The sequence below is a fragment of the Podarcis muralis genome, chromosome 9 (assembly GCF_964188315.1).
Source record: "Podarcis muralis chromosome 9, rPodMur119.hap1.1, whole genome shotgun sequence".
Taxonomy (NCBI): Eukaryota; Metazoa; Chordata; class Lepidosauria; order Squamata; family Lacertidae; genus Podarcis; species Podarcis muralis.
Genome location: NC_135663.1, coordinates 32,884,942 through 32,901,648, shown reverse-complemented (window position 1 = coordinate 32,901,648; position 16,707 = coordinate 32,884,942).

Here is a 16,707-nt window from a genome sequence, read left to right as displayed (position 1 = left end):
TTTGCAAGTTGCCCATTGAAATGAACAAGAATTGTGCAATGGCACACTAAATTCATTCAGGGATACAGAGATGGGGAGAGAAATAACAGCAGAGCAGGCGATATCCTTTAGGTCAATGTTTCCCAAATTTGGGTCTCCAGCTGTTTTTGGATTACAATTCCCATCATTCCTAAGCACTGGTCCTGCTAGCTAGGGATGATGGGAGTTGTAGCCCAAAAAGAGCTGGAGACCCAAGTTTGGGAAACACTGCTAAAAACAGTTTAATTTATATCCTGTCTTTCTTCCCAAAGGAGCCCGAGACAGCAAGCAATAAAACAATATAAAAATATGACGGAAAATTTCATGTGAACTTAGGAAGAATCTGCTGATGAATTTGCATGAAAACATTTTTTTAAATGCATGGAACATTAGAGGCCTGAACTTAAGATTGAGGAGGGGATAAGAGAAACTGAAATTTATAGATGTGGCCATCCCTACCATCAACTAAATCAGAGAGTGCTATTTCCACCCTAGCAGTTTCTTTGAAATTTCCACCATTTTGCTGAATCACTTTTTATGAAAAATCCATAAGTTTCTGCCCTATATTCCAGTGTTTTCTGTGCTGCTGTCCTATCTTTACTTTCATTTAGGCAGGGTTTCCAGGTGATAATCTGGAGAAAAAGCGGGTAGCTTTAACCTCACCAATCAAACTGGAGACAAAGTAGTAGCAGATGTTCCTGCCCATTCCTAACTCTGTTGTTTTTCACCAACTTCTCCTCCTCCGATAGGGTGGAGAAAAGCTGTTGAAAGCAGAGGACCAAGGAGACAAAAGCACCAGAGAAGGATTGGTGGGGGTAGCAGTGATTACTTTGTCTGCCACATCACTGGCATATTTAAAGATAAAGCTCTCATTCTCTTGTTGCAGCCCATTCTTGCACACCAGTGAACCCCCTGAGTACAGCTCAGATGGAACCAGAAATCAGCCATTTCATTTTGCAGTGATAGCTTCAAAGTACTCACAGCACTGCCAAAAAGCAAACAACACACATACACAAAGCCACCAGAAGATAAAGAACTGTGACATAAATCATTGTGTGCATGAGTCATCAATCCCTATGCTTTATTTTAATATATAACTGACTAGCATAAAAGACAAAACAAATGACTCTCCACTTGAAGAATTCATTTCTGTTTGTTAGTGCTTACAGTTTGACTGTGACAGTGAATGAGTGTGCATCTTTAATGTAGCCACTCTATCTCCATTTTAAAAAATCCCCAAAAACAGGGATCACATTCAGACAATACTTGCTAGTCATGTCTGATTTGATCCATCTAAAATAAAAGATAAGCCTTTTTTTTTTTTTTTTTTGCAATGCCCCATAAATGTCCTGCTGCTCTCTCTGTCAAGTCAACTGCATATCTTGGTGACTTCAATGTAAGCTAATGAAGCTTTTCTTACATTATAGAGAAGCTGTCCCCATAAATAGATAATGTTGGGAAATGTATGCAAACCCTTTATTTTGCAAAATGTGATGGGGTGGACTTTGCTTGCTTTCCTGCTTTCCCCAGGCCTGAAAGAGATGCGAACTGGAGACTTGATTATGAAGGTCAATGCTCCCAGTGCTGCAAAGGGATTGTCAAGATGAAGACCTGGAAAGATGAATTGTACAAAAATTGTGACCAGAGAGGTTAATAATAAGAGGTCTTATACACTTTAAAACAGGGAGAAGTCATGGCTGGAGATAATCTGTTCTGCAAAGTGTATACTCTTGTTGATGCCCATCTTAGACCAGAGTCTCTGATGCCTTTTGAAATCAACAACAAAAAGAGATGTTCTCTGTTCATCTAACTTATCAAAGCAAGCCTTGCCTAGGGCCTTATTCCAGAACAAAGAAGAGAAGAAATGATCAAAGAGACTGGACCCAACAAGAACCAGGCAGCAACAGACTAATTGGACATTCTCTCTCCTCCGCTCATGTGGTACTGCTTTATCCTGGTTCTACTAAATTCATGTACCTTTGCAGCTGTTTTGCAACACTTGAATTAATTAACAAACATTCTACTTTCAGGCAGTAATTCTTTGTTGTATCACCATCTGAAAAGCAACACCTCCAAATTAGTCCATAGCTGATAGTTGATTTTAGGCTGTAAAGCAGGGGTAGTTAACCTGTGGTCCTCCAGAGGTCACTGAACTACAACTTCCATATTCTCTGCCCATTGACCATGCTGACGGGGGCTCATGGGAATTGAGGACTAGGAACTTCTGGAGGGTCAAAGATTAGCCACTCCTGATGTAAAGCTCTAAATGGCTATTGGCCAGATTATTGATACCAGGGACGTCAAACTCCCAAGACACTGCGATCTACTCACAGTATAAAGAATGGTAGTGATCTACCCATTGTCAGAGTTGTTGAGCTTTTTTTAGGGAGCCAGAGTCATTGATCAAAAGATCAACCAGGCTCAACCAGGGACATCCCGCAATCAACCAGTAGATTACATTAGACCTGTTGGACATGCCTGATTTATACCAAGTGAATTACAGCAGTCACAGTAGCAGCCAAGCTATGGGATGACCTTTCAAGAGAGGCTCATATGGAACCCACTTTGTACTATTTTCAGTGTCAGAAAAACTTTATTTTTTATTTTAAAGGGGAGGAGATTACAGGGCATTTTAGAGGTTATTAATGGCTTTCAAAAGTGTTGAGATCTGCTTGTGAGTCTTGTATTGTTTGATTTTGTTCTCTGATGCTTACAGTTTGGAAAAAACTTTTTTATTTTTATTGAAGGGTGGGGGAGGTTTTTGTAAACCATCCAGAGAATCTTGGTTCTGGTTATACCAGGCAAAAGGCCTTCTTGATAGTGGTGCCTGCCCTGTGGAACGCCCTCCCAACAGATGTCAAGGAAATAAACAACTATCTGACTTTTAGAAGGCACCTGAAGGCAGCCCTGTTTAGGAAAGTTTTTAATGTTTGATATTTTATCACATTTTTAACATTCTGTTGGGAGTTGCCCAGAGTGGCTGGGGAAACCCAGCCAGATGGGTGGGGTATAAATTAATAATAATAATAATAATAATAATAATAATAATAATAATAATAATAATAAATAATAATAATAATAATAATAATAATAATAATAATAATAATAATGATACATAAATTAATAATAGTATCTAGATGAATCTTCCCAAACAAGAAAGCCAAACTGAGATTGAGAAATGAGGCAAAGGGGAAGGCAGAAAGCCAATCCAAGGCCAATTCCAAGATGTGCTAGAAGTGGAAAAAAGGGAAAGGGATACTTTAATTTGCAGGGGTTGGGGTTGGGAGAGGACATGGGGGTGATTTTATTTCATAAGAACATAAGAGACCTGCTGCATCTAGTCCTCAAGGACCACTTCTCCCCATATGATCTGACCTGGACTCTGCGTTCATCATCTGAGGCTGTTTTTCGTGTGCCTCCTCCAAGTGAGGTCTGGAGGGTGGCAACACAAGAACAGCATCTTTCTGCAGAGCAGCCCATTTTCGGAATGCTCTCCCTAGGAATGTTCTCCTGGCACCTTCATTATATATCTTTAGGTGTCAAGTGAAAACGTTCTTCTTTGGGCTGATTAATATCCCACAGCCTAATAAATGTGTTTGTGGGAAGGGGGTCATTGTTTTGTTGTTTTTGTTTTAACTATTTATTTGTGCTTTTACCTTTTATTTTTATCTTGTGAAGTACTCTGAGATCTTGTGATTAAAGGCTTTATATAAATCTATAATCATAACCATCATCTAGCATTCTGTTCTCACAGTGGCCCATGAGAAACCTGCAAATGAGACCTGAGTATAACAGCAACCCCCCCCCCCCACTTGTGATTCCCAGTACACTGGACCCTCCAGATATGAACTTAATTTGTTTCAGGGGTCCGTACTTCCCCTGAAAAGTCATTATCCGGAGGTGCCGCTTCTGTGCACATTTGCGGTGTGATTGAGCACTTCTGTGCATGCATTTGTGGCAAACTCTTGCCATGTTTGTAACTCGAAATTACGTTACCCGAAGGTAACTTAACCCGAGGTACCACTGTAACTGGTAGTCCATAGGCTTACTGCCTGTGATAATAAAGGTAGAACATGGATATTAAACTCGCCTATTTCTTCTAGTCCAAACAATTAGGGTCATGTTGTACTAGCATACAGGGAAGAGAGCAATATAGGAAGAATTATCTCATAATTCTAATTCATCACATTTCAGTTGTCTAGTCATTATTGGTATTCACATTCTGTACAGCTATTCCTGTGTTTCGCTGGTTAGCATCATTTTCTCTTTAAGCATTTATGGCTGAGTATGCAATGGCATCTTCAGTGCATATTTAAACAGCTCTCCACTTTTGGGTGCTTGATTGGTTGGATGGATTACAAAAAAAAAGAAAACGACAGAAGTGCAAGAAACAATTGATGGCATTTATTTTAAAATCTACAGATGCTTGCTGATATAACATTGACTTTAGCTCAGAGAGGTAATTGCAAACAGCAGGAAAAAGTCTCACAAATAAACTTCGGCTCTAGATTTGATTTAGAATGTGCTAATAAATGTGAATGTAGTGGCTGCCATTAAAGAAAATAATCTGGAGGGATTTCTAAAAATACGAGCTTCTGTAAAGCAATTTCCTGCAGGGTACATAAAATCATAGCTTCTAAAGGGTCTATTTTCCAGGCAGCTCCAGTTAGTTAATATCTGGTAACTAGCACAGGCTTGTTCTCCATAGCCAGACATTTGTCTTTAAAGCAATGATTGCTTCTAAATATGCAATGCAGCATATATTTGGGGTGATTTAAAAGGGTAAATAGCCCATCATACTAGAAGGAAAGCAAACAAGGCCTGTTGAAAAGAGAACCAGAAGTTTAAAATACTTTAAAGCACATGAACATTTTTTACAGGACTTCATTGAAGGGGTTGGGCTGAAACCTGTCTTCCAATTTATAAAAAAAGCTTTGTTCTCCCATGAAAGAGACTTCTCTTTGTCTATGTTCCATTCACAGGGCACATTTAGAATGTTTTTAGCATTGAGTTTAACTTTATCATCCTGAGATAGCCAAGGGCAGTGTGTAGGTTTTTCTTTCCATTAAACATTTATCCAGCACTCTGCAGCCTCCCTGGCTGCCCTCATTTCCTGATTGGAAAAAGCCCCATGAGAGAAATTACCTCATGATGCTTCCCCACAGGCTTTAATTGAAATGTGGGAGGTTATTGGGGCCGACTACTTAGCACCTGATATCCTTGTACTTACTGGTTTTGTTTTTAAGTGAAGTTCTTACTTCCCTTTAAAAAACCCTAAAAAGACTTTTCTTAAAACAAAACAAAAGCAAGCAATGAACAGCGGTCAGTTGGATGGGAGAACTCTGATTACAGGAAAGCCCAGCTGAGGATGTAATGTGATTTTTAGGAAATGCAGATACCTGGGACGGCTGCAGAAAGCAGACCACTGGAGAGATGATTTGTAGAATGAAAGTACACTCACAAAACTGCCCAGTCATCTTAAGCAACAAAAAACCCACTCCTTTGGATGTTTCACCACCATTTCTCCCTCTCTTTTTAAAGTTTCTTTTCTTTTCTTAACTGATGGAGAACAGCCTAGAAAGATACAGAAGAATTTTCCAGTGCAGTAGTAGAAGGAACCTATGGTCATGGAATGTGAATTTCTGTAATCCTACATGTTAAAGGCCACATGTACTTGTTATCCCAGTGGGATGGTATCTGGCCTGTTCAAATAGCAAACATTAACTGGCTGCTTGTGTGAAGTGGCTTGTATGAAACTGAAGCTCATTGTAACCATGAGGCTCATTCTTGAGGCAGCCCTGCACATGTCGTGCATCACAAGTCCAGTGGCCAGCTCCTCCAGAGCAGCTCAGACTCCTCCACTGTGTGCAACATCACATGCATGTGATTCACGCCAGGCACCCCCTGAGCTTGGGGGCAACCTGGTGCCTCTGGTTATATGGGCATTTTTTAACACAAGTGCTTAGCTGTGCAGGTCAGCAACCTGATGGTTGGGATAATGTATAAATAGGGCCAAAGAAAATTCAGAAAGGTAACAGGGTATATATAATTTTATGTAGTATGGACTGTATTTGGGAGTGAAGAGTGCATGTGATGAATCTGTGATTACACATTGTATGTCTGTGATGATCAGTCATCAAAACTGCATGGCTAAGCTTCATAAGACTACATTGTGGCAGAGGTAACCATATGTGAATCTTCTATATGGATTAGTCTCATTATTTTTTTTTAATGTAAGGCAATCTGAACAAAGCTGGCTGATCAGTTAATTTTGCTAGTCAGTTTTAACTGGACTGTTATCACACCTACATAATTAAACCTTCTCTATAACTCCTTTAGCTGATCCAACCTTGTCAAGCCATTAGGAGATGGAGAAATTATTTTATTTTCTGAAAGTTTCTATTCCGCTAAGCATGCATAGTTGTTTCCAAAGAACTTTCCATGTCAATGGCAGGAAATGAAGGAAACACTTAACGTGGGATCAAGGTTACATTGCTACGGGGGAAAATAAAAATTCACTTCAGAATATTTCAATCATTTCATTTCACAACTAGGATCATTTCTTTTCACATGTTTGAATGGAATGATCCTGTCTCTAATTAAACTTTCCACTCTCACATCACATCACCACACAAACACCTGTTGGTGTGTGTGTGTGTAATTACAAGCCACATCATTGTCTCAAAGTTCAGCCTTTTTACAAAGTTGCTAGATACTTTTATACTGACAACTTGAATTACATAGAGGAGTGTCTTCTGAAATATTTCAAATGTTGTAGGAAGAATAGTAAGTCTCTCCTCTGGGTGGACACAGTTATATAAGATGATTAACACTTGCCTCATTCCAAACCTGCTGAAATCAATAGTTGTCTTTCCACCAGGAGTTATATCATGCCCTTGCTGCATACGTTATATAAAAACAGTTGCTCTATTATTATTTTTTCATATTCTTTCAGCAGACAGAAGGGAATGCAAATCAGGATGTTATAAGCATTTTTATTTCTATTTTTAACCAGTGATCATCAACTTATGGCATAACTGAGGTAGAGGCTTGATTCTTTTGTCTTTTCTATAAAAAAAATATCCAATGGAACATGTTAATTCGTGTTCCTTGTTCTTTCTTTCTTTTAATCATTATTCTTACATTCAGGAAGATCGTTAAATCTCTCTGACAATCTTTCGTGGAAGCCTGACATCAGTTCTAATTACGTGCTCACTATGTGGAAGGTTTTTATGTAATTGGTTCTTTTTTTCCCCTTAAAAAAAAAGTAATTCTATTGTTGACTCCTTCCTGTAACTTCCTTCTTTTCTAGGGTATCAGTTGTCATTACTGCTCTTGAAGGTATTGCAGATTTTTATTTTTTAAAAAAATCCACTTGTATTTCATATAGAACCACACCTCTTCCATTTCAACTGCAAAATTCTATCTGGTTTTCTGAATACAGAGAACAAAACTCTCTGCATACCAGACACACTAGCTTGTCCCTGCTTGCATGCATATTTTTCAAATTCATGATTCATTTGTCTTTTGCTCTCAGGCTAGACAGTGATCTACAAATAGTTTCTAACAAATGGAAACCAATCTGTTTATGGGTACCCACTTGATTGTCAACCACCTTGATAGAAGTTTAATTGAAATGAATCAATGGTTTTAAAGAAAATACCAATGGCAAGAATACTAGGCTACATCCAACAAAGTCATATTTTGAGTAGTCCCACTGAAATCAGTAGATTCCCTAGCTCCTTTTCACATGTACTGCTAGTAAGCCAGCTGTCCCCCCATGTTATATTTGTGCAGCTGGTTCATCCTGCCTAAGTGTAGAACCTTACATTTGTCCCTATTGAAATTCATTTTGTTAGTTTGGCCCAATTCTCCATTCTGTTAAGGTCAGTTTAAATCCCAATTGTGTCTTCTGCCGCATTAGCTACCCCTTCCAGTTTGGTGTCATCTGAAAATTTGATAGCAAACACTCAAGTCCTTCATCCAAGTCATTTATAAACATAAATCAGGCTCAGGACAGAAACTTGTGGCACCTCACTTGTAACTTTTTCCCCATGATGACTGAACTAAGCACCCCCCCCCTTAAATCTGCCTTTGCTTCCTCTGTGTGCTGTACACGTTCAATTGCACACAGAATCTCCTATTTGCAGTGAGGCTGATGCAAAAATGCAGTCAGATGTGGATTGCATTTTGTGCCATTGTTTTTCAGTTGGAACTCACAGAATCATCAGGCAATGGCTAAAATGCAGAAGGAGCCCTGTGTATTATCCCTCTGGATAAGTTTTTCAAACAAAAAGAGACCAGGAAAAAGTGAAGAGTAAAAGTTTTACTTTGTAATTTAGATGTGCATACATCTTTTGAGAAAAGAGGCAATATTTTTTTCCTTCTTTCTTTCCAAAAGATTAAATGTTGGTGAATAAAAGTTAACCGAGTACTAGAAAGCAATGCTAGAGGCTGTTCTAGATGTCATTGTAAAGCAGTACAAAGCGATAATCATGTTAGGAGATGTGGAAGCAAACCTTTATCCTACAGGCAAGACTGAATGGCAGCCATTAGGAATGGCCAATACGGAACACAACATTTTCCTTCCTCTCAAATGTTCAAAGCTGTGATACTGAGGCAAATAAATATCAGAAAAACAGCATCTTGACCCTTTGCTGTTCCTGCTTCTGGGAAATCTAGGGAGGTCCTTGAATCAGAAGACAAGCTTCTCAAGAAGAGGAACTGCTTGTTTCAGACAATGGACCATTCTTGCTTGTTGGCTGAGACTCTACCTTCCTGCCCACTTTCTTGCCAGGATGGTACATGCTCTGGTTATCTCCTGATTGGACCAGAGAAATGCACTCTACATGGGGATATCTTTGAAGGTGACTCAGAAACTACAATTAATCCAGAATGCAGCTGTCAGACTGGTGACTGGGAGCAGCTGCTGGGAATATATAGCATGAGTCCTAAAAGAACTACATTGGCTCCCAGTACATTTCCAAGCACAATTCAAAGTGTTCGTGTCAACCTTTATAGCTCTACATGGCTTCGGACCTGTATATCTGAAAGTGTGTCTCTTCCCCCACTGTTCAGCCTGGATACTGAGGTCCTGTTCCCTCATTGTAAGAAGTGAAGCTGCAGAGAACCAGACAGAGGGCCTTCTTCGTAGTTGCACCCACTCTGTGGAATGCCCTTCTGTCAGATGTCAAAGAATTAAACAACATCTAAAAGCAGGCCTGTTTCAGGAAACTTTTAATGTCTGATGTGTCTCTCCACCCAAACTCTCTGTATCTTGTTGGAAGTCACCCAGATTGGTTAGGGTATAAGAAATGAATTTATTATTATTATTATTATTATTATTATTATTATTATTATTATTATTATTATTTGCTACTTGGACTAGTGCAGGGGTAGGGGATCTCAGGAACCAAATGCAATCCTCCAAGCCTCTGTTTAATCCTCATCTCTCATTGTATGCTGAGGATGACCCACCTTGGAACCACCTAGTTAAGGGCAGGCAACAAATATAGCATCATTATTATTACCTATACCACACCCCATTCCTCAGCTATGCACCCTTTGCCCATGCAACACACCTCACCTGCTTGGCATCCTCCTTGACTATTTCTGGAATGTGTCCTTGAACTCTGATAATACATCAGAAAAGCTGGGAAAGGCTTAACAGTGGTAGAACATGCAGAAGGTGCCAAGTTCAACCCCTGGCATATCTAGGCAGGGATGCAAAAGACTCTTATCTGAAACCTGGATTCACTGTCAAACAATGTAGACAATAATGACCTCATTGGACCATGGGTCTGACAGTTTCATATCTTATGTTCCTCTTGCCTGAACTTCAGTTTTTTGCTCCTGGGATGTCCCACCAGCAAACACTTAACAATAAGCAGAGTCTGGAAAAGTATGTTTACCAGTGGCACCAACTCGAGCAAAACATTGAGGGGAGCCAGTGCCATTCTCCTTTCCAGTCGGGGGGTGGGGTGGGGGGGTTAGCCTGTCATGCACCCAGACAGGCATGGCAAGCATCGACAGCACGGTTGGGGCACTCATTCTGCCTTCTTCCCTCCTTCCCTCCACCATTGCAGTAGTTTCAGGGGTGAAGTCCCCTGAGGAGGTTGCTTTTCCCTGCCACGGGAGAGCACCACATCCACTGGCTCACCTGTCTGCATGTTTGTAGGAAGCAAGGGAGGCAGGCAGGCAGGTGGGGGGATAAAAAATATTGAGGGGGCTGTGCCCCCAGAAGAAAAGTATTGGGAGGGCAAATGGACTCTGCCCCCTAGAATTGGGGCCTATGATGTTTACATAGTGCCTCTGGCCCTGAGGTGGCATAGTCTGAAAACTGAAAAAGACAGAATTGCATAACCCTGAAGCTTAATCTATCATGGCCTGCTAGATATTTGGCAACCCTCCTATTTTTTGCAGTCCCAGATAGGAAGTAAAAACTAGTAGCTTTATTGAGTCCCATGAATATTATGGATGGTAACTAGGCTGTGTTCAACTTGTAGACCAAAAGTCTTGTAGGCCGAGCTGATACGAGGAGACATAGAGAACTTCAAGGAATATATTTGGATTGATCACATACAAGAGATCAAGAGTGCTGAGAACAGTCCTGCATCCAAAATAATTCTCTAAAATATTCAGTACCATTAGGCATCAAACCTCAAACCATTTCTTCACACAGAAAGGAGAACTTTTAAGCTTCACCTTGAATTTCCAGTCCTCCTTGAATTCGGATAAGACCTGCAAGGAAAATGGAGAATGACAACGAATGTTCTTTGAACCAGTCATTTATCTTGGTTTAATAGGCACTAAATGTGTCCTTTCTGTCTCCAAATATCAAGCATTTGAGCTTTTCATTTGAAAGTGATATTTGTGCCCACAGCATATCTCAGTAATTCACTTAGGGCAGTTGAAGCAACATTATGAACATTTCCAGGAGGAAAAAGTCCTACCTAGCTATATTCTAAAGCTGTTCTGTTTTCTACAAAGAGAGTAGCATTCTAAAAAACCATTTATATTCTGTAATATATTTAAGCACAGATGCTCTTATGTGCTGCAGAATTCTGTCAATTTTCATAAAAAGGCTTCAGTTCTGATGCTTACCATGCTTACCTAAGTCAAGATTTTATTATTAAAATTGGATTTTCCTTTCAAATTGTTGCATTCCTAATGCCAGCATCTATTTATATATCTTAAAGAATAATACGTCACCTGCTCAATATAATGTTCAGATATGGTTCAGCTCATAGCTCCTGTTTCCAGTTTTTGCATTGATGACATGCAGATGGTACCTCAGTATTTGAAATGCTGTTTCTCTTTGTAGGAAAATCAGTTTCTACCAGCAACACTGACTGAGGGCTGTAGAGGCTTCTCTCCACACTGTACTTTGTTTTGAGAAACCCTAATCTTCTCACTGGAGAGCAACTGGACATCTCTGCTCAGGAGCCAATCAATGCAGCTTATTAATCAATTTGAGTGATTTGCTGTGAAACAGCTTCTTTCTCTCTAGTGTGATGTGCTTAGTTCACAACACCCCCAGATCCCCTCAGCTAGTCCACAGAGTGAGGCAGCTGAATCCTGATGCGAAGGTAGAAAAGCATGCCCAAGTCATAGTAAATTATATCCTAATGCCTCTGTAATGAATCCCAAATTTGCAAAAACACAAACCACCTACTGTTTGCGAGCTCTGTAGTGATTGAATTGGCTAGCTGGGGATGCATCTCATTTGAAGAATGCTTTGAATAATGTGGCCTTGATTTTATGAAGCCTTCTTGAGAGAAATGGCATAAGAGAATGCAATTAATCAAGAGCAAGATTTTAAGACTTGATGGATTGAGTGGTTGCAGTTTTAAATGTAAAAGGAAGGCTCATTTTCAAGATGTTGCTAATTGTAAATCACACCCTGAGATGTTTTGTTGGAAATGCAACTGCAGTTGAGAATCATTGTTGTTTTCAATTTGGTACTTGTATTTCAATATAAAAACATTATATTTTTTTGATGGTTTCTCACAATTTTCTTGATTTTTAAAAATTGAATGCCCCGTAAATGACCACCAGCAAATCCAAAATCAGATATCCTTAATGTCTATCACAATTACTTGCATAAAGAAGTTGTTATACAGTGGCTAACCTAAGTAGCTGCTAAGAATTATTGCTACTCCATAAACATTATTTTCCATGTAGCTTTTGTTACAAATTCAGTTGAAGTTAATGAGTTTTGACTAGTGTTATGCTGGGCACAATCTATTGTGATTGCGCAGACCTAAATTAAATTGGCTATGCCAAAGAAAAGAGGCCTTACTGATAGACTGTAAGGAGAAAATCCACAGTAGGGATGACTGAATTGGTCAATTTCAGTTTCTTTTTATCAGGGGTGCTTCTAGGCTTGAGGGGGATGAGATGACAGACTTTTGTACTCTTTTCTTGTTTCCCACTATCATTGACTTCTTCTTTTTTTACCTTTGTGGTTGTTGTAATTTACAGTGCCCAAACTATTCCCTCTCTCCCTTGATGGCTGGCTAGTTGGGTGGCAGGTAGGGAAGCTGGAACATGTGAGCAAAGCTTCTGGCTGGTGTGCACTGCAAAGCAAATTGCTGTCCCAGTCAGCTCCTCTGAGGTTCCAGCTGCTCCTCATACTCATTTTAAGAATACAGTGGTACCCCTGGTTGCGAACGGGATCCGTTCCGGAGGCCCGTTCGCAACATGAAAAGAGCGCAACGCGCAGCGGTGCATCTGTGCACACGCAGGTTGCGATTCGCCGCTTCTGTGCATGCGCACGATGTCATTTTGCGCTTCTGCGCATGCGCGAGTGGCAAAACCCAGAAGTAACAATTTCCAGTACTTCTGGCATAACCCGAAAGAACGTTACATGAAGCGGACATTACATGAGGTATGATTGTAGCTAACCTTAGTGCAAAAGTGGCAGTGAGCTCTGCCAGTGAGACACTAGTTTTGGTATTGTGGGAACAATGATGGTGCCAGAGTAGCAGGGGGCAATCAAAGCCCCCCTTAAACCCCCCCGTCCCTGCTCTCATTGCCCCTGTGACCCAAATGGTAGTGTAGTATCACTGCCGCTAAGAGCATAATAATGTAAACAAGAGCCTGCTAGACCAGGGCCAGTCACCTATGTTGTACAGTGGTACCTCGGGTTACATATGCTTCAGGTTACATACGCTTCAGGTTACAGACTTCGCTAACCCAGAAATAGTGCTTCAGGTTAAGAACTTTGCTTCAGGATGAGAACAGAAATCGTGCTCCGGTGGCGCGGCAGCAGCAGGAGGCCCCATTAGCTAAAGTGGTGCTTCAGGTTAAGAACAGTTTCAGGTTAAGAACGGACCTCCGGAACGAATTAAGTACTTAACCTGATGTACCACTGTATAGGTTCTCACAGTGGCCAACCAAATGTCTGTGGGCAACTCTCAAGCAGGATTCAAGCAACAGAGCACTCTTCCCTCCTGTGGTTTCCAGCAACTGGTTTCCAGCAACTTCTTCATCTTTCCATTTTTGGGCAAGTAACATTCTTGCCGCTGCAGTTGCAAGTTTGTTGTTTAGCATTTTGGGGGAAAGTGTTTTAATTTCCCCGGACTTTTTATTTTTATTTTTACCAATTTTTGCCAAGACACTGTATTCTGGATATGTTCAGGAAATGTATGGCAGTTGTACGGCAACCCTATTCTCTGTTTACCGTTTTTACAACCTTATGTTCAATCTGCCTCATTTCTGCATTAGTTCACGATCACCCTTCCCTCCCCAAAAGTCCACACAAAATGTTGTTCTTGTTTTAATGCATATTTCTTCTAATATGCATATTTTTGCAAGCAATTTTCCTTAGCATAATCCCATTTTTTGTACAGTTTTTACTAAGATACACATTTTTGTGTGCATGAATATATAAGCTTGGTTGTTTGTTTGGAGAACTTCACCACAAAATTTACAAAAGTTGCAAATGTATAAGGACAACTGGGTTATGGTTCATAATAGTGGTTTAGGCAATGCAACGGAAGTGTGAATGGAATGAGTTTATCTCCCATCCCTAATTCACAGAAAATATTCACTCTTCTGTGTTTTCCATTGGTTCCAATGGCTGGCAAACTACCGAGCTCAAAATGTCAGGCACATAAGAAGGCAAATGAGCAAAGCGCTTTTGTTCCAAAAAGCAATAAAATGGGACTTAGAAAGACCTCACTATTTTTCTGTTTCCCCAGGAGAGGATTTTGCCTCAAGTTTTCATTTGCCATAGGACAGGCTCATCAGAAAACAGGAGGACAAGATGTATGGTGATCAAGACAGGGCAAATTAACCTCTTAATAGGTTCTATAGACCTAGTATCCTTAATTGACTCCATTCTGGCCAATGGGAAAACATAGGAACAAAGGTCGCTGTCTCACTCTAAATCAGACTACTAGTCTGTCTAGGCCAGTATTGTCTACAATGACTAACAATGGCTCTCCAGGATTTCAGAAAGAGTTTTCTCCCAACCTTGCCTGGAGATGATGGGGACTAAACCTGGGACATTAGCAGTTCTATTACCGAGCTACGATCTTTTTCCTAAACTGATGGGGCTGATATAGACATATTTCTATAGAAAAATATGTAGGTTGAGGAAGAGGGTGGTGGTTGGTTGGTTGGTTGGTTGGTTGGTTTTTTTGTTTGTTTAAAGATACAGGGAAATTATACTTCATACCACATCAGTTTGCTTTCAGCCCTCTTTCTGTTGTGAATCAGCACCTTCTGCAAGCCCAATTCAAGCAACCTTATTCAAAGCTATAGACAGATTCTAACCTCTCAGTTAACAGGTCCACAAAATCCTAAGCACCAATTTTTTCAAGTCCTATATAGGCAGGTTAAATTTCACAATATAGCCATTGATTTCTTTATTGAATGCCCTTGCAGCATCATTTTTCAAACCATGATATTCTTAAATGGAGCATGTGCTACTTTTGATTTTAGTTTGGGATCTCAAAATGTGTTAAAACTGTCAGATTTTCTTTTTACTAAATGGCAGGAAGAAAATGAGACCAGAAACCTCACAGCACAGAAGTCTCAGTTATAGATCACTTTCTTCCATACCTTTAATTTGCTTTACATCAAATTCTTATTTCCCATAGAGAAACATAAGTGCCAATGTACTCATTAGAACAAAAATGCTGTCTTATTTTGGGGTGTCCTTTTAAAAATGTGCAATCCATCTTTTACAAGTTGCTGATGGAGCACCAGGCTCAGTCCTCATGAAATCAGCAAAGTTTTGCCTTCAAAGTGTAGGCCTGTAAAGAATGATGTCCTTACTTTGAAGAAAGCATATAAAGAAATTTCTCACAGGTGTGTGTCTGTAACTACTGTAGAATACCACTTTGAGGTTTTAATCTGTGTCTACAGATGGCAATCTATAGATACTCCAGAACATTTATGCTTTTGTACCTTTCACATGTTGCAATCTCTGCACCAGACCTAGAACATGGTGCCAATAATCTCTTCAGAACAAGACAATGGTTAAGGCTTTGGGGAAATGACAGTCACAGATAATACGCTTGCTCATATTTGAAAACTGCAGGCATTAGAAGCTATATATTGGTCGTATTTTTCAAACGATCAAGGTCTTCAGCTCCTGTTGACATTAGCAGAGTTTCTTGGTGCTCATTGCTTTTGAAACTGAAGCCATCACAGTTAGCAAATGTATATATTTAGCTCCTGTGATGCTTCTGTAGTTGAGAAAAGTTAGAAGTGATTGAAAATAGTTTTTATAAAACTAATCTTAACAATGGCACCAGATGTGGATGGGGCGTTTTTTGGAAGTGGGAGAATGAGAGATATCAATTCTTTATTCTATTAAAGGTTTCTAAGAATGACACTTGATATTATCAGAGAGTTTAGTGCCAAGTAGGATAATTAGGTGAGTTGTAGAAGATCAGGTGATAGAGAGATGATTTCATTTTGTATTAAATGCCATTATAATTTCCATGCACTAAAATCTCTGATGTCCCTTTCGAGGGATCTGCTGTATTAATGCAGAAAGGAGAAATGTGCCCAAAGACCAGTTAATGCATAGTTGAATGACACAAAATGATATCCAGTTATCCCTGCCTCAGGGATAAAAACTATGATGTGGTTGTGTAATTTATATCCTTAAACTACAAATCTCTGAGGTGGGCAGGGCAATGCAACTCAATCTATGGAATCTATGTTTGAATTTCTGTATATCTCAGGCACTGTCTAGGAAACAGTTCACAATAAGTAAACATTCAGTCAATATTTGTTATTAATCAGCACCATTCTGGAAGCTATATTTACTTTTTAACTGTACATCTGAATCTCTATTAACTCTTGTTAACTTTTTTCTATCAATCATGCTCCAAAATCTTATTTTCATAGTCTGACATTTTTACTCATCAGTAAACCCAGTGGTGTTCAGTGGGATTTTATTGGCTGTGCTAGCATATGGGACGTATCCATTCTTAAGGAAATCAGCCCTGAGTGCTCACTGGAAGGACAGATCGTGAAGCTGAGGCTCCAATACTTTGGCCACCTCATGAGAAGAGAAGACTCCCTGGAAAAGACCCTGATGTTGGGAAAGATTGAGGGCACAAGAAGAAGAGGACAACAGAGGACGAGATGGTTGGACATCATTCTCGAAGCTACAAACATGAGTCTGACCAAACTGCGGGAGGCAGTGGAAGACAGGAGTGCCTGGCG